General features: G+C 41.7%; 1 protein-coding gene across 6 annotated transcripts in view; it reads left to right on the forward strand.

The window, feature by feature from the left end:
- Positions 1–27,531, forward strand: part of LOC115638087 (uncharacterized protein KIAA0930 homolog) — a 137,385-nt gene that overhangs the window by 21,232 nt on the left and 88,622 nt on the right. Inside the window, exon 2 of one of the 6 annotated variants that reach the window (XM_030539700.1) lies at positions 21,468–21,541. The exons of the other annotated variants lie outside the window; for them this stretch is intronic. The gene's annotated coding sequence lies outside the window, so the exon portion shown is untranslated. The remainder of the gene's footprint in view (positions 1–21,467; positions 21,542–27,531) is intronic. 6 annotated transcript variants of the gene reach the window in all.

A 27,531-nucleotide genomic window follows, 5' to 3' on the forward strand; every position in this document is an offset into this window, starting at 1 on the left:
AAAAAGATGGACTAGCAATTTGAAACTTGTATATAAATTGGTGGATATTTCCTTCCCCATCCGTCACAGTCTTTCTAAGCGAGATCTGCAATTGTATGCAATGCGATCATTAAGACCCCAATTTGGGAAGGCATCACATTTAGGAAGGGCACATAAACATATGCTTAACTCCCGTTGAAGTCCTAGATGACTAACACGTGCTTAAATGTTTTCCTGAATTATGACCTAATACAGACAGTATTATTAGCTACGTTTTCTGGCACAATATTGAAAAATAATGTGGGGTGAAATCCTGACCCTATTTGAAGGTAGTGGGAATTTTTCACTGACTTCAGTGGGGTCAGGGTGTTACTCCCGATGTCTGATCCAAAATCCACTGAAGTAGTGAAAAAACTCTGATTGGATTTGGATCCAGCCCTTGATGAAGAATCAAAATAAAATGCCAGTTAAGAAATATTGTCTCAGGAAACTTTAAAGTTACATGAAGGTGCATAAAGCGTATGCATACCTGCTCACACTGGTGTCGTAACGTTTAGCATCTCTGTAGGGGCAGGGCCTCAGGAGGGGCAGGACAGGGGTGTTCAGTTTTGTGTTGAGTAGAAAGTTGGCAACCCTATCCTTGACTTGATAAAATTTAGATCCTGAATCAAACTTTGTATCTGCGTAGGAGCTGGATTTTATAATGTACTATGAGAATTAATGTATGATTTGATTTCATCGTGTCAGCTACCCTTCTGAATAGTAGAAAGGAATGACAGACCAGAACAATCCTTATGAGTGATTATGGTCACCTTTTTGTTTTAGGATGTGTTATAATGTCTACTATGGTTTCCTATATGTATTACAATTAAGGCACTCTAGTTAAATATACATTTCTTTGTTTTAAGGTTTAGTAAGTAAGAGACAGGAATCTCTACTGTGTCTATGTTAAGTAGATTAGAGGAACATTGAAGACCTGGGTCTCAATGTAAATTGTCTTGGTTATTGATTGTAAAACTTAGCAAGGTTTAATTTACAATGCCTTTTTTGCTCAATATAAAATACTACTGTTTTTATTCTCAATCTGTTTGTGTGAATGAGGATGTATGCATCAGGAAAAGATAAGGTGTGAAGGCCATTGTTATAGCCAGAGTCAAGGAAGTAGTAGTAAAGAGACTTAAAGGACATCAAAGAATCATCAATGTGCATCCATAGTGAAGAGCAGATTGACGACCCTGAGGTGGAGGCTGGCACCCCTAAGGACAATTGATGAAATCAGAACAAAGGACAGGATGACCCTCTCGGAGGTGTATGAGAAGTAACTGGTCACAAACTGACAGAGCAAAATCCATATACTTAAACAAAGAAAAAAACCTAGAAGAACAGGGTGCTTGGCCATGGGACTTTGGGTCCGTCTTGCCACACTCCAGGAGCATCGGATCGCGACCAACAAGAGCCAAGCTCCACAACTCGTGCTCAATCTAACTGGCCGTTAGATTTACTCGAACTACAACAAACTGGTAACTATAAACATCACAGCCAGGACTGTGTGTGTATGTGACTAAAAAGCATATGCTAACTGTTGTATTCTCAATAAATGCTGTGTATTTACCTTCCTTTATAAAGATCCCGTGTGGTTTGTATGAGCATAACAGATGGGTGCTTGCTCTCAAATGAACTAAACCAAATCTCAGACACCAAAATATTGATGTTTGGGGAAAGTCTTCATCCAGATCAAAACTTGGCTCTTGGGACTCAGGTGAGAGAAAGTGAGTTACAACACACACACACTAGTTCTGAATTTACATAAGTACAGACATTGGTCTTGGCTTGAATGTGGGCTTAATATAGAAACTTTCTCTCTCCTCCTACAGGTATCCAGTAGCGTTGTATCTTATGCAAGACAACTAAGTTAATAAATGAACAGGGCACTGCATTCCTTTTGTTGATAGGTTTTGTTTTACTCGTTTGTGTAGAAAACATGGTTCTAAGACATGGCAAACCTTAGGTCTCAAATCCTTTTTTGTAGCCCTTCCAGTTTCAACATTCCTTTGAAATAGCTCATGAAGGAGCCTTTTTGGGGGGAAGGGATTTGGGTTTTTTTCCATTGCATCTTGAAAGCCAACCTTCAATATTTATGCAGCAGAAGTTAGTTTGTAGTGTTACATATTTTACAATATAAAGTAGACTTTTGTCTTAAAATGACTAAATTATTTTCATTAACTACCCAGTAATCCAAAAATGGGTTAAGAAGGGTAGATACTCTTTCTTCACTTTAGGTGCAATATACCTCCTATAGTTAGGGCCAATGTAGACTTTTTTTCACGTCTTGCATGAGTCCTATTTTGAGAACTTGTCAGATGGGTATAAAACTTATATTGACTCTCTGCATGAGGGTGAATTTCACCCTTTGTGTTCTCATGAGAAAGAAAACATGAAAATGTGTGTGATAAAGCAACAGGAAAGAGGGCTAGAACGTGCCCCAAGTTAAATAACTAGATGCCCCAGGATTACAAACTAACTAATTATGCTAGGAGTAAAGAAAAGTCTGAAAGAGGCGAATAAGGAAATTTCAAAAAGTAATCCAGGGTTTAGATGAGAGGCATTAGTGAGACACACAACATCTAGGATAGATTTGGATTGGAAAACATAGCTGAGCTTGAGTAAAGAAAAGGGAAAAAACAAGATGCAGAGAGAGGACACTTACAAATGACTAATGGCCCAACTCTTAACTTTCTCACACTGAATGGCAGCTCTTCATGGGAGTAGCTCAGTTGCCTTTGAGGAAGTCTTACAACTGCAAGGGGTCACTGTTTGCCTGTCAAGTAGTAAATTATTCAGTGTAAGATAACTTTTCTACAGTGTGTATTGCTCTCTTCCTGGTGTACTTTTAGGAACATCTCTCCATATGTATTCATGGGTCCTTCTCCTGGATATATGCCTTTATGAGAAATTCAGTAAAACTTCCAAGTTTTAGACAAAAATAAAGAGCTTTATGCCATCTTATTTGAAATATATACAAGGCTGTAAGAGCTAAGGAAGCTACTGAAAAATACTTAGCATTGACTGCCAAGTGTTTGTCTTGTATGTTAGACAAGCAGATGGGATTGTTTCACTTTCAGTTGTTAAATGTTTTAATCTTTTAAAGTTAAAACCATAAAATCCCAATACATGTCAATTTTAATTTTTCCCATGTTAGGGTTTCCTTTTCTCTCTTGCTGTCTAATATACTAGTTGTCTGCACTCCTTATTTCTTTTGTGTTCTGAAATGTTTTCTTGCTTAAGAGAAAGAGGGCTTGGGGAATCATTCAAGGGGAAAGATCCAGAGTATAAGCAGAATTTCCTAAAGTCAAATCAATTTAGTGTTTTAGATTATGGCTGTATCTCAAAGGTTGTCCTTCCGCTTCCACCCTGTCAAGTACCTTTCCTGTGACACACCTCCCTCCAGTGATCTTGCTGCCAGACCTTAGGTGCAGGTGAGGATGCTTTGGCTCTGACTGTTTCTTTTATGTAGATCTTCTTCAGCGACATCTGCTTCAGTTCACCCCTGTCAGTGAGGGGTGCACTTGGGCAGGCTGAAACAACTGGGAAGAGGAGCAGGGTGGTCTGAAACACGTCTAGAGGAAGAAGAGGATCACTTCCAACCAAGTTTGACTTCTGCAATGGGAGGGGAGAATGATGGTTTCGGTAGTTGGAAAGATATACCTGAAATTGAGGAGAGGGCAGACCAGAATTTTCCATGGTTCCACAGAAACACCATGAAGACCAAGTCTCCCATGTAATATGTTATATTACAAGCTTTTATATCCTTGGAACACATGTTCATTGCCTGATCTAAACCTGAGGATGTGACACTGATACTAACTGCAAATTAACCCTTTCTGGGTATCTGCTACACCGCACACCTCCTCTTCTCCATGAATATATAACTGCAGGTGTATCTCCTCCTATCTAAACTCTCAATTGTCTTTCTGTGTTTTAAATTGGATTAGTCTAAACTCGCTATTTCTCAGCTCCTCAGTGCTCTTAAGTACATTTTTAAGCTGTCTTGAAGCTCTGACATTTCTGCAGTCAAGACACTGCAGAGTTATTGGTGATGTAGCCTGAGATCAGTGTACTCTGAGGAGGAAATTGTGGTACAGGCTTATCTCTAATTCCATTAAGCCTTGACAGCAGTCCTACGAGGTAGGAATAATAAAATGTTGGAACAAATGAGTTTATAAACCAAAGCAGATTAAAGTCAGTGTGGCTACTCAAATTAAGGGGAGGGGAGAAAATTATGGTTTTGTGTAATGTCTTAATTTATCCAGCATGCCCAAAGATGACTGTTCTAGATGATAATGGTTCAGTAAGAACTTGTGTTAAACTTGAATAGCTCTATAATACATTCACCATGAATCAGTCTCTACTATCGTGCTCATGTAGTTGTCTTTAACATCATACTGTTACAGAAAATGAGAAGGATTTTAGCCAAGCATAGCCTAGAAAAATGTAATTTTACTTTACTGTGTGTGTTATATATACACAACTTTCCATCTTCAACTCTGCAAGTATTAACTAATCCTCACAACAGCACTGCAAGAATAAAAACTATTATCTGAGCTTTACAGATGGGGTGAATGGAAACGGAGAAGTTAAGTGACAGGCACAAGGCCATGGAGAGGGTCAGTGATGGAGTAGGGATTAGAGCACAGCAGTTCCTGGCGCCTGCCTTTGTACTTCTAAGATTTAGCAAAAATCATTCAGCTGTTTCTAAGAATAAGATTGAGAGGGGGAGGGGAATAAGTTTTGCGCAAGTTAAAATAATAATTAAAAAACTCATAACCTTTCAGTTGAGAAATTCTAGTACCTCTATGCTTTGGAGTAAGGACTTGAAAAATGAGTCAGGGGTCCTGTGGAAAAATGGTATGTGATCTTTACTTTAAAGACTGCATCATAATATAATAGGGAGTCTGAGTTAAGGTTGCACAATGTCTCCTAACTTTTTAAGGCTTGACTTTGTAATCTAAACTGTAGTTTGTATGTAATCTTTCTGTACAGTAGTGCAGTTTATCTGGAAGGATCACAAAGTATTTTAGTGACTGATTGACAAGCTATGTACAGGAATCACTTCTACCCCCACTGAAAGGATGAAACTCAACAACTGTTAAATGACACTTTAGTGGGGGTCCCTCCCCCTTTGGCTCAGTGAGAGGCCATTTTGCCTCACTATGTCTCTGGGGTGCTGCTCCCTATCAGGGATTAAAGCCACGGCACTTAAGCAGGATAGCACAGTCTAATAGTCTTAAAGAGCCTAGGCCCTCAGGCAGGGCGGGGCAGACAAACCAGTCTCAAGGCTCAGGCCCTGAGGCGGGGTGGGGCACCAAACAGTCTGATGTCCCAGCTCTTGCAGACAGATGCAGGCCTCTTGGCCTAAGGTGGAGAGTCTGCCACCCTATGGGTGGGTTTGGTAGCAGGGGCTAGGGGAACCTGAGTCCACCCTGCTCCATCGGATCCCAGCCCAGGGCCCTGACAATGGGGATCCAATATCAGCGGGGATCCAATGTTGAGGTTGAAACACAACCGAACTATATTTGGCTGTCCCTGGGCTATTTCCTGCTCTCCCACTGTAATGTACGTGTGGTGTGGGGTCATCCCCTGTCTCTTCAGAGAACAGGGTGAATGGCAGTCATGGTAGCTCTTCTGCTGGATCAGTCTCCTCCAGGGGCAGGGCATGGAGCAGCGCAGGTTCAGCTCTGGGGATCTGCAGCAGCCTGGAGATGTCTGCTCCCCTCCCTGGTTCAGACTCAACCGAGTACAAGATGCTCCATCTTTTATTCTTCCTGTCCTGCCCCTTAGCTTCCAGTGAGAGGTGTGAGCCCAGCCTGGCTCCGGCCACCAGTGATAAGGGAGGCCACGCCATCAGACTACAGACACACATCACTGTGTCAGTTTTATTATGAGAAGAGAAGAATATCTTACCTAGTGGAAACTGCAGAGAAAATGTAGGTGGGTGCATGGTAATTTCCTAAGTTTTACACATGATTCCAAGACCAAGTCCTCTAACTTCTGTTAAAGTATTCATATGATCTTCTTTCATGATCAGGAATAGGATTTCTGTTTCATTTTTCATCTGAAAGGCAAACTGTACCAGTGGCTACTAATTAATGTGGTGATAGAGGAGAGAGGAGATGTATGCACCTTTATAAGGGTAACCCCAGAAAGGGTCAGTTAAGATGCTTTCTAGAAAGGTCCTTGTATGGTAAATTGAGATGGTGATATTGATAGGTATAACTAGGTGCCTTGGCTGTGTAGATAAGTACTTTCAAACAACAGCAAACATGAAGAAAATTGAGGACTAAATAATATTAAACTTCTATTGTTTGAGCTACAGTACTTATATTAGCAATCATGGAGGTAGGGATCAGAGTTTCCTCAATGTTCCGCACAGCTTTATGTTGTTAGTATACAACCAATAACTGACATATCAACAAACCAACCAGACCAAACAGGTTTTCCTTGGAGACCCTTTCAATCTTAAAATTGATTCAGTATCATGTTAAAACAACCCCATTGAGGAATTATTCCTTAATATTTTTTCCAGACAGTGATGCTGTATCTGTCACTCTTGTTTTTTGCTGCTGGCTTATTAAGAGGTGGAAAAAAGAGACCCAAAACCCATTACAGAAGTGCTATAATTACATGCATTAGGAAATCTGTGTATATGTCATTAGATTAGTAGTCACCATCCTTGTTTTAATTATTAGATTCTAGTAATTCTGTTTGGCAGCTAAGCCTCTTGATAATCAAGTTAAATTTACACAAAGTGCTCATTTGAGAATGGTGTAGATGCTGGAAGGGAATGATAAAGTATTTTGCAAACGCGTGGGCAAGCAATAGCATTTTATTTGACATGGCAGCCGCTTGGGAGAGGTGGAGAAATAGAGACGCTGCATTTTCCATAAAAGGCAGTTTTCATTCCATATCTCTCGACTGTACTTCATTTCCACGAACTCCATTTACCTTAATCCCACAGTTCCCTCATTCCACACAAATGAAATGTCCCTCTCACTTTTTTGTTTGAAATTTATTTACAGCAGAAATGAAGAATCATGAAATTGAGGTTACAGAAAGTAAACTCTCACTAGAGGAATGAATCCTACAGCATTTTTACTTCCTGGCAGGAATAATTTTTGCATGTTCCTTATTTTGGATCTTCTGTGGTACATCATGTTCCATGTTTGAGCTTTGGCAGGTTGAGCAGTATGTTTTATGCTTTGAAAGTGTTGAACTACTTCATTCCCCATTGTCACTTCTATTCCTTAGCTTCATCTCTCCTGTCATTCTCCAAAGGCTGGATCCCTTAGTCGTTACTCATGCAACATCAGGCTGTATCTGATATTAGCAATGAGCACTGAATCCCGAAAAATCAAAGCACTGGTTTTTGTTTGGGGTGTTTTGGTTTGGTTGTCAACTTTGTGTCCTTAAAGTAGTGTTCACTGTGTCCTTAAAATAGGACTTTTTTTTTTTTGAGCATTAGACTATTTCCATTCAACAACTGGTTCAAATAAAACCCCTTGAATTTATTTTATTTTGCTCATAACCTAAGAATTAGAACTCTTATGTAGTTTGATGTGAAACTGTCAATTTCACTAAAGTGTCATAAAAAGTGGTAATTTGGGGCTGCAAAACAGCCCTGAGCAAAATAATTTTGCAACTCCTCACCTACCATCTCTACTCCCATTTAAGGGCTACAGGATTGGGCACTAAGGGCCTGATACAAATGCTGTTGAAGCCTGTGGGATTCTTTCTGCAGGACTGGATTGGGCCCTAAATGTTGCTGCTTCACAGAAGCGGCTGCCACCAATCAGTATCTTACGCAGTGCAGTCTTGGTTGGGCTAGAATGGTTGTTAAATACCATTTGGAGTTGGGGGCTAAAACTTGCCTTGCTACTAGAAATGATTATGTACAGTTAATTGCATTGGCGTTGTAGTTGAGTTGGTCCCAGGATATGAGACACAAAATGTGGATGAGGTAATATCTTTTACTGGGCCAACTTCTGTTGGTGGAAGGGACAAGTTTTCGAGCAACAAAGACCTCGTCATCAAGTCTGAGTGTCCAATTCCTTTTTCCTTCCCCAGACGTGAAGAGTTGTGTGGTGCTTGAAAGCTTGTGTCTTCCACCAACAGAAGTTGGTCCAGTAAAAAATATTACCTCACTTGTATCACTCCCTATATAGTTACAGGATTTATAATTTGTTCTTGATTTGGTTTTGTTACCGATCTTATATATTGAAAACCTATCAGTCTGAACCACATGGATTTATATAGGCACATATAAATCCAGAGTACTGTAAGTGTTTCCATGTGGTCAGACCACATTTTGGAAGAGATTCCAAACCCCCCGATTCAGGGTTGAAACTAATCTCTAATTATTATGGGTTAAGAGGAGGCTTCTTTGTGGGGCAGACTATGCCACATCTGCCTACTGTACAGTTCTTACACCTTCCTCTGAAGCATCTGGTGCTGGCCACTGTCTCAGACAGGATACTGGACTAGATGGACCATTAGCAGTTCCAGTGTGGCGTTTCCTGTGCCCATGTAGAGCCCCATCAAAGTCAGTCCATCTGGACAGAGCTCCTTGCAGATAGGTCTAGATTTTGTAAAATAGAACTGTAAATATGTGAGTTCAACACCCTGCATGTAAAAGGTGTCAAGTTTGTAGTGTTTAAAACACATTTTAAACATTGAAAATACAGTTTTCATATGTGAAGATCTCTTTATGCTAGATTGTCTCTTCTGTGTAGGTTGGGCTGTTGTCTCTTTCTGGAATTGGTTAAAACTTCCCAAGACCAGCAAACCTTATTGTATGAGAACTAGGTCCCTTTGAGTGTGTCTGTTCTTGAATTTGTAGTCACATAACGAACATAACTGTAAATTTTTGCGTGGACACTACACAAATGTTTCTTCTAGTGTCCTGTCTACACTACAATTTACAATCATGTTTATTAAAATGGGAGTAAAAATTCAGTGTAGGGCTACCCCTCAGCAAGAAGTAAGATGTTTGTGCAGCCGCTAGCACAATGGGGTCCTGGTCTCTGACTGGGACTCCTAAATGCTATAGTAACACAAATAATGATAAAGGGGAAGGGCCCCTCCACTTTTTATTGGCTCTTAGATGTTTAAATCATTAAACAATATAGAACCAGCCATGGTCTGATACAGTCCCTTAGGTTGTTGCTTAGTCTGCAGTATTAAAAAATGAAGCAACTAAGCAAACCTTCAGTTAGGAATAAAAGGGCTGGCTACTGAAAGGCAGCCTGACATAAAGGCATCCCTGTTCCTCTTCGTCATGTTTAACTGCTTCAGGAAAGAGAGAAGGGATAATAAGCAGTTTGCAGTTATGCATTTGTGGGTGAATAATGTGTTGATACATTTCCTTGTGGAGCTTGCAGAATCATTCTAGATCTTACTAAGGTTGCCAGACTAGTTTTAATAGTCATCCAGTAACTTCAAAGGCAGCTTGTCAAAGGATACAGGGCCTATTTAAACAGAGAAGAAACTCTTTCATAAAATGCTTGCTAAGAGGATCATAGGGGAGAAAAAGTAGTTTTGCAACTGATGCAACTTCACCTTCTTTTCACCGTCATTGAATGATTTAACTTGCATGGGAACCAGAGGTATACGATAAGAGTGAAAACATGAAAGTTTCCTAAGCTTTGTCTTTTTCTTGAAAATAGACTTGGGGCCAGATTCTCAGCTGTTGTCATTCAGTGTAGCTCTATTGACTTCAGTAGAGTTGCACTGACTTACACTTGTGGAGGAGATCGCCCTTAATTTTAGCAGCCTGTATACTGCAGTGGATGCAGCGTTTCTAGTGCAGTGAATGCTGGAGATTTGAATTGAGAAAGCATTGATAATAATGGACCTTGTAAATGAAAATGAGATCGGGGGGAGAATTTTGTCGTTTTAGAAATGTGTTCATACACCCTTAACCCATTTATTTGGGGTACTAGGGTATTTAAAGTGCTGCTATGATCAGAGAAATAACCTCATAAAATTGGTGTAGTTTTTTTTGAACAAATCTAACTCTGTATTTGGAGGCCTGTCTGCTTTACTTAAAGTTTTACTGCTTTTTAGCCTTGTGGAGCTAACCAGCTACTGAGGAAAGAATTAGATTTCCTTATTATCAGAATTACTAACTACTGTAAGTTCCAGTTGCCCCCCACCCCCACATTCTGCCCAAAATTGCACCTGTGCCAAAATTTAAAGACAGTAGGGTTCCACAGACATAACTGAAGGTGGAATCTGGTCTGCAGAATCTTTATTTATGGCTGCTGATGCACAATCTGGAAGGCTTTTGAGATCCTTGATTGCGTCTGCAGGACTGGCATTTAGAAAGAAACACATTTGCTTTTAAACCAAGCCAAAGGAGCTGGGAATCGTTGAGAGGTCATGAACTCAGAACCTTAATATGTCATACAGAGTTGCTTCCAAGAACAGAGTTACACTTTAAGGTGTAGGTGTATGTTTATGTATTTCCTCACCTATAGTCCCAGTATTGCATCAGATCCATGTGTCCAATCCCAACATTTCTGGAAAACAGCTGGCCCCTGCCCCAAGGAGTTTAGTCTAAGGGCTTGTCTTCACTACCGCGGTAAGTTGACCTAAGTTAGCCTATTCCAGCTATGTGACCTAAAGTACCTGGAATCAACATAGCTTAGGTCGACTTACCCTGGTGTCTTCACTGTGTGGTGTGACACTCTCCGGTCAACTTACCATGCTCTTCTTGGAGAGGTGAAGTACCGGGGTTGACCGGAGAGTTCTCTGCTGTCGATTTAGCAGGTCTTCACTGGACCCGCTAAATTGACACCTGCTCGATCTCCCTGGTAGTGAAGATAAATCCCTAAGTAATAGATTAATTTCTTCTCTTCCCCAAGGCAATTGGGCAGTTTTCACTTTACTTAATTTCCTCTAAAAACTGATCGAGCCACCAGAAAAGTACTGAAAGAGCATTCTGCTAAGTAATGGCTCAATCCAATCCATGCCTGTATCGAATCTGATAAATAGCTCCTATTTTTAATTGCGGTATTGTAATTCAGTGCAAAGTAATGGAACTTGGTATGGCTGCCTATAGAACTGACAGCTCTTCTTTTTGGTTACTGCATGTAATGGGATATTGGGCCTTTTAGTTCAGTGGAAATAGTTTGAGAGGCCAGTAATTTTTTCCCTGGTGTCCTGGCAAGGCAAATGAAGACTGAAAGAATAACTGATATGGACACTTGGTGAGAGGAGGATGGTCACCAGAAATAGTTAATGACTGGCAAGAGGAAGGTGTAAGAGAACCCCTGATTGTTGTTCCTTAACGGCCTTGGACCAGTAGCCTTGCAGAAAAAGTAGGGCAAGAATAGTTGTGAGAAATCTCTTCTCCTGTTAAAGGCAAATATCTTGTTGCAACAATGTCTGAGCTGCTTAGCTGACCAGTTGCCAATGTTACAAGGAAAATAATTGGCTATCAAATTAACAGTAAAACCTATTTTTAAAATAAATCAATACTTGTGGATGTGGCTTATTGTGTGACATGAATAGGGAAACACTACTTTTTTGATCTATTTAAAATATTTATGAAGTGCCTTGCAATAGGCATCTGTCTTAAATGAACAATAATAAACATTTAAAATCAATATGAAGAAATGGCCAGCGATCAAGAAGCAAAATATCTAGCATCAGGTGTCAGGGTATTAAAGGGGTGGATCTAGAATTGAATTTACAAATGATCTAAATCTACTAGTTTGTCTAAAACAACTGGTAAAGACCAACCGTTCGCAGATATTTAGGTCCAGATGCCTTCAGTGACTTCTGTGGAGCTGTGCAGATTGACATCCACTAAAGATCTGCCCCTTAGTGCTTATTACCTGGGGATCCCATTCTCAGGCTTGCTCATTTCTGCCTGGTCTCAACAAGAAAATATTATTGTGTTTGCACTGGATTGTATAAAGTCAATGCTGTCCAGGACTGATGGGTCAGTGTAGACTGGGAGATAATGCTGAGCATGACATTGTCCTACTGTATACTGATCAGTGCATCACAATCAACATCGTGTCAGCTAACTCGACTCTTTAGGATCATGTTCAAATACAGTAACTCCTCACTTAACATTGTAGTTATGTTCCTGAAAAATGCAACTTTAAGTGAAACAATGTTAAACGAATCCAATTGCTCCATAAGATTTAATGTAAATGCAGAGGGTTAGGTTCCAAGGAAATTTTTGGGGGCAGACAAGGCATTATACTGTATACTGTACAGTACTGTACTGTGGTTGGGAAGTACCCCTGGTTACCCCACACAGGCACAGCCCGCTGCAGGCAAGGACACTAGGAAGCACTTTTGCAGCAGCAGCGGCAGCTTCCCCAGAGAACAGGCTCAGATTTTGCCGGGAATGCTCCAGGCCCGCCTCTTCCTGTCCCCACTCCACTCGAGGCCCACCTCTTCCCGCCCCCACTCCACTTCCTCTCCAGAGCACCCCACATCCCTCCCCCCCACCCCCAAAGTCTGTTTGGCAGCGTTTAGGACTTTCTGGGAGGGGAGGAGGAAGAGAAGCAGAGACACAGGGCTTCCCCGCTCCTGCCCCTCCCTTCCAGAAAGTCCTAAGCACAAAGTGCTGGGAGGGAGGGGGAGGAGCAGAGAAGTTCCGCGTCTCCAGTCCTCCCCCTCCCTCCTTCCCAGAAAATGCTAAGTGCTGCTAAACAGCTGTTTGGCAGCATTTAGCATTTTCTGGGAGGGAGGGGGAGGAGCAGAGACAGTGTTTCCCCACTCTGCACCTCCCTCCCAGAAAGTCCTAAGTGAAGCACTGGGAGGGAGGGGAGGAGGCAGAGAAGCAGAATTTGTGCAATGCTCCCTTATAAATTCGTTGCTCTTCCACAGAATCTTACAAGCAGGCAGCCAAATGGCGTTATAAGGGAGCATTGCACAACTTTAAATGAACATGTTCCCTAATTGAGCAGGGACATAACACTGAAACAATGTTAAGTGGGACAACGTTAAATGAGGAGTTACTGTATGATAATGGTGCCTAGTGAACAGAAACCCTCTGCCTCACCCTGACACACACACAGACTGTGATGTTTAATGCTGCGGCTGCACCACTAAACCAGCTGCAATCAATTATGATGTCTTGACTTCTCATTTCCCTGTACACTTTAGTTTTGTTAAGTTACCTATCATGCAAACATAAGTTAATTAAAGTTGTCATTGAGTTTTGGTGAGTCACTTACACTTAGAATTGTTTATTAGCAAGGAGAGGATTTTATCTGTATAAAAACAAAAATGAAGGGTGTGGGGCTTCCTTGAAAATTAGAGGCTGGGCAGGATTTGGGCTTTGCTGGTCAGCTGGAAAACTAGGATTGTGTTTCAGGCAGCGATGGCCTGAAATGAAATGTTGTCTCATTACCACATGCTCCTGGTTTATTGTTTTATTAATATTAGGCTCCTGAAGTACAACCATCCCACCTAGTTAATTGGAGAATCGTTGCTTTTAAGAATATTGTTTCCAGCCCCGGCCCGGCCTGCTCTTCTCTGCCCCCCGCCCACTGCTCTCTTCTGTGGGGCAGCCAGCAGAAACTTGGGCTTGCTGGCTCCTGTTGCAGGGCAGGCTCTGCCAGCAGGAAAGCTACCCCTCCCCCAACTCTTTCCCCCAGCATGCTGCGTTCCCACCCCTCCCCCTCCCAGCGCTTCCCCTGCGCCAAACAGCTGTTTGCCTCCGCGAGGGGGGAGGAGTGGAGCTGCAGTGTGCTTGCTGGGGGAGGAGGCGGAGAAGAGGCGGTTTGGGGCCTTGGGCAATGGGGTGGAATCAGGGCATACCCCCTCCAGCCCCCTGCTGTGAGCCACTCAGGGTAGGGTGCTGGGAACACCCCCACTACAACAGCCCACACCCCCAGCCTTCTGTCCTGACTCCTGCACTTCCCAAACCTCCCCCTAGTCCTGACTCCTGCACTCCCCACACATATCCAGCCCCCCCATACCCTGACTCTGCATCACCTCACACACCCCAGCTCCCAGTCCTGACTCCTACACCACCCCATATTTCCACCCCCACCCTGAGCACCAAATGGGAGCTCCTGCACCACCCCACCCACATTTCTGCCGGCACCTCTCGCACCAAACAGGAGCTGCCCCAGGTAAGTGCTCCACACCCCAACCTCCTGCCCCAGCCCTGAGCCGCCTTCCTCATTCTAGCTCCTGGCCAGACGCTGCACCCCCAGCCCTGTGCTCAGTGCAGAGAGAGATGAAGAGAATGGGTTAGAACCAGGGAGGAGGTAGGTACCCCCTCCCCAGCCCTGCTGCCCTTGCAGTTTACCTCCGGTCCCTCCCTTGCTCCAGGGACCAACCCTAGGTCCTGCCCCGTTATGTTTTTGCCCCTGGCTCCTGCCTTGCTCCAGTCAGCAGGGACTAATCCTCCCCCCATGCCTCACTGTGCTCATCTTGCCCTTGGACTCTGCCTCGCTCCAGCTGGGGACCCATCCTTCTCCCTGCCCCCCCCACCCAATGCCCACTGTTAGGGTGGATAAAAATCAATGACTTAAAAAAATCAGATTTTTTTAATTTAAATAGTTTTTTCTTTCAAAAAATCCGATCTAAAGATACATTATATCTCATCATGGAATAGGGATTAGAAATTCTAATTCTATAGTATGAGACAATATATTCATGTAATGTTTAAGAAAAGTTTTGTAAATGAATTTCAATAGTTCATGGATTAGGGACCCAATCTTATGGAGCTCCAGGGGCTTCTGTATTGATTATTTAGGTTCATCTTTCTATGTACCCAATGGGACTCAGTGCTCAGTCTAGAACATACTATCAAAGATGCTTAGTTTTGCAGTTCTCAAACTGTGGATTTGTGTCTCCAGAGGTAACATGCTTGTTAACAGCAAAAATGTTTTTAAATAAATAATATATAGAGGTGAGAAATAACAGACCTCAACTCTATTGTCCCTCTGCAAATTTGCGTACACAGAGTCAATCCCTTACCTCTCTTTAAAAGTGAAAAATTTCAAAAATTTCAATGAATAGAAGATTGTTGGAGTCGGAATAGATCTGGACAAGGAGAAGAAGTCTGGAGATAAATGTGAGAAGCGAGGGACATATGCTTTTTTGTAAAATATTATGTTTGCTGTTGAAGGGAAAAAAAAATCCAGAATACTTAACATTTAGTTAAATAAAACAATTAAAATTTCTGGCAAGCCTGGCAAGAAAATCCTCTGAATATTAATGACTAACCTGTTGAATTGGAGATAGTTCACCTCCCAATGACTTCATAAATATCTGCTTCAATTTTCTTTGGTAAATGAAATAATCAAACAATCATTTATTTTCTGATATAGCTGTAAAACTCATCTGAAAAGTTTTCAAAATAAATCACTGTTTAAAAATGTATAGTGTATGCCTTCTAAAAATGAAACCTACATCTCTGAGTTGTGAAGAATATGCATTAAGGTTATAACAACCAAAAAGACTGCACTTTTATGTAGAAAACCATGATTAAATCTAGTCTTCTTGACTAGTGATTTAAATCAAATCTACCCTGCTTGCAGTGATCTTGCCCCTGATCCCTTCATTCCCCAGGAGGGCCCATAAATATGTTTGAGGCTGGGACCATAAAAAGTTAATCCAGGCCTGATTGTTTCATGCATCTTTTGAACATCAAAAGAAAAAATATAAGAAAAGAAGACATAAATATGTCTAAGGCCTGGTTTCCACATAAAAGTTATACCAGTGTGTTTTGGTTTTTTAACACTAGCACCATTGCTAGTGTGGATGCAATTACACTGGTATAAAGGTACCTTATGCTAGTATAGTTTGTTCTCCTTTCTGTAAAGCTATCCCAGTTTAAGTATACCAGTATAACATTGTCTGCACTAGAGGATTTGACTACTTAACCATGCTAGTATAGTTAAAGCAGCAGAGCATGTGCGCATAGACAAGCCTTAAGCTATAGTCCCAAACTGAGCATTAACACTTAAGAGGAAAGCAAGAAATCTTCTGTTTAAAATAGTTATGCCAAGGTCTTAGCATGCATCCCAGCAACAATGATATCCTTCTGCATATGCTGAATGAACAAAGTATTTCCTTTTGTCCTTGAGCATCAGCAGTGGCTCACGTTCAAGAGCCCATGAATTCTCCTACTGTGCCTCCTTGTACTACACACAGTTTCAATACACTGCAAAACCATTGAGTGTATGTAAGTGGTCATAGGAGTACTACACTACATTCTGGACAGGGGCTGAATATCTGTAGGCACCAAAAAGAGAAACATCTTGATTTGTAGACAGAAAGAGCAGTGCTTAAGGTAGTCTTACATGTATCAAACTATATTTCTTGGTCTGAATGGAATCTGTTTCAAAAAACCTATTCCTCCTTAGAATCTTGTCACTGTATACTTCACAGACCAAATTAGAGGTGTAAGTTACAGACCCAATGCACTGGTGGAAGTGAGTGAAACTCAGAGGGAACAGAAGGGTGGGACTTTATCAGGAAAAACAACTGATGGGAGGTTTTAAGGTTGAATTTGGGAGGGCTGCTTTAAATTTTTCCCAATTTATAGCACATTTAATTGAAGGATCATAAAGAGCTTTACAAATATTAATAAATGAAGACCTTGCCTACACACACAAGTTGTACTCTTTTTAACTATACTGTTATAGTAAAAGGGGTACAACCCTCCCTATTATACACAATTATGTTGATATAAAAGTGCTTTATACTATAATTATACCTATTCTTGTGTGGAGAGGGGAATAAACTATACTGGGATAAGTCACCTTCAGGGCCGCCGAGAGCGGGTTCAGGCCCCAGTGAAAAATTTTTTTCTGGCCCCCCAGCATGGGCGGACCTGCTAAACAGGGCCAGGAAAGCCGGGCCCCAGGCCCCCTTCCGGACTGCCGAGCCCCAGTAATTTGTACCAGCTTTACCCCCCCCCCCCCCCATCGGCCCTGGTCACCTTTATACCTGTATAATTATGTCCACACCAGGGCTTTTCCTGATGTACCTATATTGATAAAAATCACACCTCTACCCAAAATTAAACTGGAATAATAACTGTGGGTGGACCAGGCCCAAGCCACACAACTGATAAAATTGAGGCACAAAGGGAAATTGACTTTTAAGTCATGCAGAAAACATATGATAGAGCTAGGAATTTCCTAACTCACAGGCTTTTGTGTTCACCACAGGAATCTGTTGCCCTCCGGTGCATGTGTATGTTTTGTGTAACGTGTTATGTGTATGGGTTCATATTTCTTCCTCATTGCCAATTTTGTAAAGAGACCGTTCAATCCAACATAATTCTCTGCAGGCTGGGAACTAGTTGCTTTTATTCAGAAGCATCACAACGTAGTGTGCGTGTTTGTAAGGGGGGACTCCTGCTTACAAACCAGGAAATAAGAAATGGGTGAAGCATAGCTCCATCACATAAAACTCTAGGTAACGTAATTAACCCCATCGTGACCACTTTACTACAATGCAAGTCTAACAGGCACTAGCTCATCTTAAAAATGTATGTTTAAATCAATTAGGTACGTTGTGAATTTTATATTTTCTCTTTTGTGACTTCACTGAGAAGGGAAACAAATGTAAATCCAAGTCCTTGGTATCTTCTCCTTCTTCCTTTTATTCCTGTTCTCACTGTTTTTTTTTTTTTAAATCTTCTCCCTCTTCATATTCATTGCCATTTTGGCAGTTTTGAATTTGAGTTAGAGAATGAAAGGGTGAAATATTTAGTAAATAGGAATTAATAAGGGATTAGAATGACTCATATGAGCCCTCAAATTTAAAATGTGTGAAGTGGCCTTGAGTTATCCTGGTTTGAAATATATAGTGAAGATTGCTAGAAACCTGGATTAAGACATGTTGTTGGGGCAGAGAAAAGAGGTGATTAAATCTTTTAGTAGGGAGAAACTGATTCTTAAAGAGATTAGGTGTCATCCTCATGAAAGCTTAGTTTCTAAGCTGCTGAGCTCTCACTCAAGGAGCACATGCAACATTGTGTGAAAAGTACGTTCAAATAAATCTATAAGGATGGCTGGACGGAGGTGAAGACATTCTTTATTTCAGAGCCCCAGGAAGGGGAGAGGGAATAGGCCTGAAGATAAATCTTTCAAACACAAGCAAAATCATGTAATCATACACACTGGCTGGCTGAGCTATTCACAGCAAAATTTGAAACCGCTTGACCTTAGCATAGATTTGAAGTTCATTGAGGTTCTGAACATCCAATCCGTTACTGAGAGGTTCACAAACATGAGCCGAGTTGGTCATTTGTGTTTGTAGAGACCTCTTTCCCCCTTAAAAACTGCCACCCTCTGAAAACTAACTTCGATGTCTCTTTGGGGAAAGATGAGGATGATAACCTGCCCTGAGGCTGGGTGGCTACTTTGCCAGCCCTGCGCCAGTAAGGCTGTGTGTTCATGATACATGCTACTTCCCTCCTATCTGCACAGGGCCTCCCTGAAAGACCATTTCATTGTAGAGCATTAGGAGCAGCAGATGGGTTGCAGCAGCTGTCAGGTAGCAAAATCTAACGACTTGAGACTGAGTGATTCTGATGGGTTGGCTCATAGAAACCCCCTTGGGGACTGCCAACTGATGTGCTGGGACTACCTTTGAGCCTGTTTTCCCAGGCAGCTTCGGACTTCAGTGGTCTGCCTGGTTGTGCCAGACATGCTAGCCTGCTACAAACCCAGACCCAGGTCTGAATCATGTCCCCCAAAAGCTGCAAGCTTAACTGAAAACAGCTTAAGAAGTATTCCTGTCTCCAACACTCAGATGCCCAACTCCCAAGGGGGTCCAAACCCCAAATAAATCTCTTTTTATCCTGTATAAAACTTATACAGGGTAAACTTATAAATTGTTCACCCTCTATAACACTGAAAGAGAGATATGTATAGCTGTTTGCCCCCCACCCCCGGTATTAATGCATACTCTGGGTTAATTAATAAGTAAAAAGTGGCTTTATTAAATACAAAAAGTAGGATTTAAGTGGTTCCAAGTAATAACAGACAGAAAAAAGTGAATTACCAAGCAAAATAAAATAAAACATGCAAGTCTAAGCCTAATACAGTAAGGAAGTGATTATAGATTAAATCTTACCCTCAGCAATGTTCTAGTAAGCTTCTTTTAAAGACTAGCCTCCTTCTAGTCTGGGTCCAGCAATCGCTCACATCCCTGTGGTTACTGTCCTTTGTTCCAGTTTATTTCAGGTATCCTTTTGGGTGAAAAGACTATCTTTTGTGCTAGCTGAAGACAAAATGGAGGGGTCTCCCAGGTCTTTATATAGTTTCTCTCTTGTGGATGGAAACCCCTTCCTCCCCCTGTGTAGAATCTCCTCTACAAGATGGAGTTTTGGAGTCACCTAGGCAAGTCACATGTTCATGCATGACTTAGTTCTCTACAGGAACGTTCCTAGGAAAGCTCAGATGTGGATTGGCATCTATCAAAGTCTGTCAGCTTAAGTGTTTCTTGATTGGGCACTTACTGAGAATAGTCTTTTCTCAAGAAGCTGACCAAATGCTTCACTGAGGCAACTTAAAATCAAACAAGTCCACAGTCAATATTCATAACTTCAAGTAAAAAAAATGACACTTATACAAATAGGATGAATATATTCAGTTGATCATAATTTTTGCAAAGATATGTTACATGGCATAAGTAGCATAAAACATATTCCATGTATGTCATATTTACATTCATAAGCTTATTTCTATAAAGCATTATGGGGTGCAATGTCATAGTAATGCTCAAGCATTCCTTGTGGGGTAGATTATCTCATCCACAACTCAGTAGAGACAATGGCCGGAAGGAGGAACAACAGCTATGTTGCTTCTGCAATATACTCTGTATGTGAAAACAGAGAGGCGTTAGGAGGTTGGGACCATTTTAGACCAGTGTTTCTCAATCTTTTTGATCTCAAGGACCAGCTTTCTGCCTTCCTAAACTGTGTCAGGGAGATCTCAGGGACCGGCACTGATCCACAGACTGGTCGTTGAGAAACACTGCTCTAAACCCATAATGTATTCTGTCCTGGTAATGGAGCACCCACAGTACAATCTGGAACCATGGCATCAAGACCTTCTCTTGAACAGCATAAGATCATTAATTAGTTTACCACTTCATCAAAGGAAAGTGGACATGCACCAGCCTTTGTAATCTGAGCAGATTCCCCAAGCGTTTTCAACAAACTCCCTGGTAAGGATACAACATTAAAATCAATTTCTGTAGTTTAAAAAAAAAAAGATTTTAAGTGATAGGTAAGCATAAAGGTCAGATGTGGTTACATTAAGAAAATAAAAAAATAAACATGCATTCTAAATCCTAAATTTTTAGACTAAGCAAGATATGAATCAAACAGCTTTTCTCACCTCACTGGATGTTGCAAGTAGGCGGCTACAGTTTTTAATACAGAGGCTGAATTTCTGTCTGAGCCTGGGACCAATCTCCTCAATTCAAAGTCTTTGTCCTCCCAGTGTTCTTGTTGCCTTCGGTGTCGATGGGGGAGGAGACAGGTGGTGTCATGATACTGCTGTGCCTTATTTTATACTCTCAATCCATGTCCTTGAAAAGATACTGGCCCAAACGTGTCCTGATGGGCCTTGCCGAGTCCCAGAGTTGAGCAATCCCCATTGTGTGGTGCTTGCCAACGGTCTCTTACAGAATTTTATATCTCTTGTTTACAATTCCCCTGCTGATCAATGGTCATTTAATGTCTGCTTGGATCACTGCTCTTTTACTCCCTGGAGAGCTAACAGTGGGCGTCTCCCAAACTCACAACATATTTCAATAACAATGATATAGCAAAATCTCATAACTTCATACACAATAATGGTATACATATTTTGACAGAAAAATGAATTTCAGCAGATCATGACTTTTCATATGATACCTTGCAAAGCATTCTTTGTATGAAATACTACAACCATATACCAATGATGAATATCGGGAGTTACAGGGTGATACTTTGAGGTGTTACCCCTCTCCCTTTAGTTTACTGCAAGAGTGTTAGTCACTAACTTGAAGGCAGTGTGTGTTAGGGTCCTTTTTGAGGTTTAACAACATTATTCCCAAGTGTTGCTTAATATTGTAGCGTTAACCATATATGCTCCTTCAAAGTTTTGTGCATCTTTTATCACTCTGTGGACTAGTCTAGTGAACTCATAAGTTAACAAGTACTTCTTCTCTGGATTGCTAGAAAGCATCTCCGTGTACCTTTGCATTACAGCTTTCCAAACTGGTGTAACTAAGTGTAGATATTAATGTTTTCCAGTATGTAGGTATCTTGGCATCCAGCCACTGAAGTAATGAGGCGGTGTGCCTCAGTTTCCTCTTCCACACATCAACCAGGTTTATTATGGCTCTCTGCTGTGACAAGCTTTACATCTGTTTACAGGTAATAGATGAGAAGCAGCATTACCATAAAGGTTCTTGACATTACATGTGTTCCCAATTACCATTCCTAGCATGTCCGAAGTCAGCGAAGCTGGAGCTGTATCGATTTACACCAACTGAGGATCTGGCTCTTCATTAAGATTTCGTAAGTGGCATGGTTATCTTGTAAACTATGTTAATACAAGCCATATGACTAACCATATCGAAAGGCATGTGCATGCTGTCTCCTTGGGAGGCATGTCGTTTAAGGGAAAACCAGTCCATCATGCTGAAATGCAGCTTTGATCTTATTGGAAAAGTAAACAAGATGATAGAACGCTGCCTCAGCACAGAGTAAGCCTTCTCATTTTGAGACGAGCAAGAGCGTGTGTAACTGTGGTATACCTTGACTACCAGGGTTGTCCATTAATTGTTCAGGCTGAGTGAGTATACCCCAGTGTAGAATCAGCTTTGTTGACAGAAAAGGGCCAATATAGTCTCCATAAGGTAGACATATCCTAAGAAAGAAGCCCGTGCTGTGACAGTGAATGCAACCTACTGTCTATGGATTAGAAAACGTTTCTTTGGCCAAGTCCTCCCTCCTCATTTGGTATGATGCCATAATTCATGCTGAGCAGGACTGTTAGCAAAGAAAAGATTGTGCAAAGAATCCCAGAAAATTTCAGTCAAAGTGTGATCATCAAGAGAGCTAAATTCTTAAGTCTTGCAGGCACAGAATCATCACCTTTGTTCTCACCCCTACTGCCTCATGATATTTAAGGATGTTATTGATGTTTGAGGAACAAGAGCTGGAGTGAGGTGCAGGAGTTTGTCAGTTCCCCTGCGTGACTCATGCACTGCAGCCAGATATAAATCAGGTTTGCATGCTAAGCAGTAAAGAGGTCGTGCAGGTACTTACTAAGGATAAGCTAGGACCTTATCAAGAGTCCTGGATATAAACCCTGGTGTTCAGACTGTCACGGTTCTCTTCACACCTGACACAGCTGCTAGAGCAATCCCTGCTTTCTGTGCCTTGGGGAGGGGAAATCTGGCACCTGATACCTTTCTTCCTGGCATTGTTTAATGAAGAGGTGGTAGGGGTGAGCAAGGTGAATTAGATATCAACCTCCCTCTTACAAAAGTTTAGCAGGGCATCTCTGGCCTCAGTTTGAGGCTCTGCTTTGGCCGAACTGTAAACAAGGGGTGATGCGGAATGTAAGAGAGGCCAATGGTATTTTACAGGGACCATGTGCTTCAAAGGGCACAAGCACCCGACAAAGATTCAGTATTAACAGGAGCATTTGTAATAAATCCAAATTGAATATTTGTGTGCTCTTTACATATTTTGTTGTTATGTAAGCATTATTAAATCATCTTTATTTTTTCTTCTCCCTACTGTCCCTCCTAGCGTAGGTCTTTGTCCTCCCTTTAGTGGCTGGTTGATATAAGTGACTTTATCTGCTGCTCCAGCTTGGAGACTTTGTCCTTTAGCTCACGTGCCAACACTCACACTTTCAGCTCTGAAAGTACAGGGTCAGACTGAATTGACAGGCTGAGTCAAGTCAGTTAGATATTTACCAGCAAGTATTGCAGATATCCATGTACAATATGTAACAAAACATGGTCATGTATTTAATAGATCTTTATTTCTGTAGATTTTCCTTACTGGAGTGTTCATACTTCTCTTTCTGTCTAAAGCACTTATCTGGCCCCCATTACTGTAGTATCGGAGCGCCTTGCTGTATTTAACATATTTCTGTTCACAACACACTGTGAGGTAGGACCGTGCCCTATTTTACAAATGAAGAACTGAGGTGCAGAGAGAAATGTGACTTGTATAAGGTCACACAGGAAATCTGTGGCAGAGCAGGGAATTGAAACCAAGTCTCTCAAGTCTTAGGCTAGTGCCCTTACCACTGGGCAGAGCTTCCTCTCTAATTATTTTAAATGAAATCTTTAAAGAATGGCTTGACTTTTTCCTGTCCCTTCCCTTTCTCCAGTATTGGGAGCTTCATCTGAAGCTCTTTGGGGCAGAGCTCATCTCTGAAAAGTGTACAGTCCTCAGTGCAATGGGGCCTCCACCCTGGGGTGTTTACAGCTTCAGCTGATAAAGGCAATAGTGCTGATGTAATATACTTAGACTTAAGATGTATGACTTGATACCACACAATATTTTAATCAAAAATACTAGAAAGAACATGGTACGCATTAAATGGATTAAAAGCTGACTAGCTGACCTAGCTGGCTAGGTCTCAAAATTTAACTGTAAACAAGGAATCATTGAGCAGGTGTGTTTCTAGTCGGGTCCAGCAGGGATCGCTTCTTGGCCATATGGTCTTCAACCTTTTCATCAATTACCTGAAAGAAAACATTGAATTATCACTGAAGTTTGCAGATGTCACAAAAATTAGGGAATGGTAAATAACGAAGAGGACGGGTCACTGATACAGAGCAATCTGGATTGCTTGGTAAACTGGGTGCAGGCAAACAATATGCATTTTAAATACAGCTAAATGTAAATGTGTACATCTAGGAACAATGAATATAGGCCATACTTAAATGATGGGTAACTCTGTTCTGGGAAGCAGTGATTCTGAAAAAGATTTGGCACTAGCTAAAAGGGCTAATGTGATCCTCATATGATGCATGAAAAGGGGACTCTTTTGTGTAGGAATAGAGAGTTTATTTTGCCTCAGTATTTGTCACTGGTGTGACCACTGCTGGAATAGTGTGTACAGTTCTGGTGTCCACAATTCAAGAAGGATGTTGATAAACTGAAGAGGGTTCAGAGAAGACTCCCAAGGAAGAGTAAAGGATTAGAGTACCTGTCCTATAGTGATAGACTCAAAGAGCTCAATCTGTTAAACTAAACAAAGAGACGGTTAAAGGGTGACTTGATTACAGTCTATAAGTACCTACTTGGGGAAACAAATATTTAATTGGCTGTTCAGTCTAGCAGAGAAAGGCATAACATGATCCAGTGGCTGGAAATTGAAGCCAGATAAACTTAGGCTGAAAGCAGGATGTAAATTTTTGACTGTGAGAGTAATTTGCCATTAGAAAAATTTACCAAAGGTCTTGGTGGATTCTGCATCACTGACCATTTTTAACTCCAGATTGGATGTTTTTTCTGAAAGATCTGCTCAAGGAATTATTTTGAGGAAGTTCTATGGCCTGTGTTATACAGGAGGTTAGACTAGATGATCACAATGGTCCCTTCTGGCCTTGGAATCTGTGACTCTATAGGCTGTACCACAATACACAGTACTTAAAGTGGTATGAAAAAATTGTGTGTGTGTGTCAGGTCTGTCAGAATCTGGGAGCAGCAGCTTTGGCAAAACAGTAATTAAAATGTGGCCCTCAGCCACCTGGCTCGGTTTAAAATAAATAAATAAATAAAATAAAAAGCCAGGTCTGTGACCTTTTGAGTTTTTTCTCCGCTACTCACTTGAAACACTGGCTACACAAATAATAACATTAATCGTTCTTATAGATCTTTGACATTAGTTCTCCTCTTGAAACACTCTTCCTTCCATGGCTGTGGACCCCCGCACTCTGCCGATGCCTCAGTGTGGTGCTTCTACCGCTAGGTTGGGGTCTCTTTCTACTGACATCAGCAGACTCCTGAAGATGTTGTGTTGTAATTATTTTGTGGGGAGGAGAAAGAGATGGGGAAGGGGAGACAGTGCACTGGAACGATGAGTGAGTGCATAAGGAGCCTAGTGCTTTCTGCTTTCTCACTGGACCGCACAATGCAACCTGAGGAGCTCCTTCAGGTGTGTCTGATTTGACCGACTGCTGAAGATTAAAATTTTTTGCACTGCTCCCACTTGAGTGTGGGCTACTTGTTAGGTTATGGATATGAAAGAGAAGGGTCTCCTCTCTCCCCCCCCAAATTCCCAGCCCTGCCAGGCTGCTTATACTGTTGACAGACCATGATACCACTTTAGGCTTCTTGATATGGCCAAGGACCAGTGCAGTATTACTAGGGAGTGACCTTAGTTTTATGCTTCAGAGGGATCATAGAAAGCAACTGCAAGCAACGAAGGGAGAGATTTTCAAAGGGGCTTACAAATCAGTAGGAATTGTCCATGTAAATCCATTAGGTGCTGTAGAAAATCTCTCCCTAAAAGCACAAGTGGAAACACATACCACAAATAGGTAACAATGGCATGTTACTTCTCTGCTCCTTGGGCGAAATCTTGGTCCCACTGAAGTAGATGGCTTAAGAACAGCCGTACCAGGTCAGACCAAAGGTCTGTCTAGCCCAGTATCTTGTCTGCCGACAGTGGCCAGTGCCTGCTGCCCCAGAGAGAGTGAACCTAACAGGCAATGATCAAGTGATCATTCTCCTGCCATCCATCTCTATCCTCTGACAAACAGGGGCTAGGGACACCATTCCTTACCCATCCTGGCTCATAGCCATTTGTGGACTTACCCTCCATGAATTTATCCAGTTCCCTTTAAACCCTGTTACAGTCCCAGCCTTCACAACCTCCTCAGGTAAGGAATTCCACAAGTTTACTGTGCACTGCGTGAAGAAGAACTTCCTTTTATTTGTTTTAAACCTGCTACCTATTAATTGCATTTGGTGACCCCTAGTTCTTGTATTATGGGAATAAGTAAAGAACTTTTCCTTATCCACTTTCTCATAGACTCATAGGTCAGAAGGAACCAATCTGATCATCTAGTCTGACCTCCTGCACAAGGCAGGCCACAGAACCCCACCCATCCAATTTTATAACAACCCCTAACCCAGGACAGAGTTATTGAAATCCTCAAAATTGGTTTGAAGACCTCAAGCTGCAGAGAAACCACCAGCAAGAGACCCGTGCCCCACGCTGCAGGGGAAGGCGAAAAACCTCCAGGGCCCCTGCCAATCCGCCCCTTCCCGACCCCAAATATGGCGATCAGCTAAACCCTGAGCATGTGGGCAAGAGTCACCAGCCAGCACCCAAGAAGGAATTCTCTGCAGTAACTCAGTTCCCATTCCATCCAACATCTCCCCGCAGACCATTGAGCAGACCTATCTGGTGGTAATCCAAGATCAATTGCCCAAATTAACAATCCTATCATAACATCCCCTCCATATACTTATCAAGCTTTGTCTTAAAGCCAGGAAAGTCTTTTGCCCCCACTACTTCCCTCGGAAGGCTGTTCCAGAACTTCACTCCCCTAATGGTTAGAAACCTTCGTCTAATTTCAAGTCTAAACTTCCTAATATCCAGTTTATACCCATTCGTCCTCATGCCTACATTAGTACTAAACTTAAATAATTCCTCTCCCTCCCTAACATTAACCCCCCTGATATATTTATATAGAGCAAGCATATCCCCCCACATCACTCCTGATTTTATAGACCTCTGTCATATCCTCCCCTTAGTCGCCTCTTTTCCAAGCTGAAGAGTCCTAGCCTCTTTAATCTTTCCTCATATGGGACCCGTTCCAAACCCCTGATCATTTTAGTTGCCCTTCTCTGAATCTTTTCTAGTGCCAGTATATCTTTTTTGAGATGAGGAGACCACATCTGTACGCAGTATTTGAGATGTGGGCGTACCATGGATTTATATAAGGGCAATAATATAATCTGTCTTATTCTCTGTCCCCTTTTTAATGATTCCTAAAATCCTGTTTGCTTTTTTGACTGCCTCTGCACACTGCATGGACATCTTCAGAGAACTATCCACGATGACTCCAAGATCTTTTTCCTGACTCGTTGTAGCTAAATTAGCCCCCATCATATTGTATGTACAGTTGGTGTTATTTTTTCCAATGTGCATTACTTTACATTTATCCACATTAAATTTCATTTACCATTTTGTTGCCCAATCACTTAGTTTTGTGAGATCTTTTTAAAGTTCTTCACAATCTGCTTTGGTCTTAACTATCTTGAGCAGTTTAGTATCATCTGCAAACTTTGCCATCTCAACTTCCATTGATTTCAATGGGCCCGGGTTTGCATGCCTTGTTTTTCCTCACTTGTTGTCATGTCTAAAACTAGATTACATGATTTCTGGGACAGGGCCCACTCCTTGCTATTTGCATTGCAAATAGCCTCCACGTTTTTGGCAGCTGTAAAAGTAATTGTGGCTCTTGGGTGCTAGAGTAATTAATGTTCCAGAGCAGGAGCTGCATGTGCATGGTACATGTGTGGAG

The sequence above is a fragment of the Gopherus evgoodei genome, chromosome 1 (assembly GCF_007399415.2).
Source record: "Gopherus evgoodei ecotype Sinaloan lineage chromosome 1, rGopEvg1_v1.p, whole genome shotgun sequence".
NCBI lineage: Eukaryota > Metazoa > Chordata > Testudines > Testudinidae > Gopherus > Gopherus evgoodei.